This window comes from Rhincodon typus, chromosome 23 (assembly GCF_021869965.1).
Source record: "Rhincodon typus isolate 14 chromosome 23, sRhiTyp1.1, whole genome shotgun sequence".
Classification (NCBI taxonomy): domain Eukaryota; kingdom Metazoa; phylum Chordata; class Chondrichthyes; order Orectolobiformes; family Rhincodontidae; genus Rhincodon; species Rhincodon typus.
In genome coordinates, this window is record NC_063354.1 from 46,402,080 (window position 1) to 46,402,335 (window position 256).

The 256-nt window shown below is 64.5% G+C and overlaps 1 protein-coding gene across 1 annotated transcript in view; it reads left to right on the plus strand.

Moving 5' to 3' along the window:
• Positions 1–256, plus strand: part of mif4gdb (MIF4G domain containing b) — a 22,748-nt gene that overhangs the window by 12,665 nt on the left and 9,827 nt on the right. The window lies entirely within an intron of this gene.

Genomic DNA, 256 nt, shown 5'->3' on the forward strand with positions numbered 1-256 from the left:
GCACTGTCGGAGGGTCAGTGCTGAGGGAGTGGGCATTGTCGGAGGGTCAGTACTGAGGGAACGCCGCACTGTCGGAGGGTCAGAACTGAGGGAGCGCCGCACTGTCGCAGGGTCAGTGCTGAGGGAGTGGGCATTGTCAGAGGGTCAGTACTGAGGGACTGCCGCACTGTCGGAGGGTCAGTGCTGAGGGAGCGCCGCACTGTCGGAGGGTCAGTACTGAGGGAGCGCCGCACTGTCGGAGGGTCAGTACTGAGGG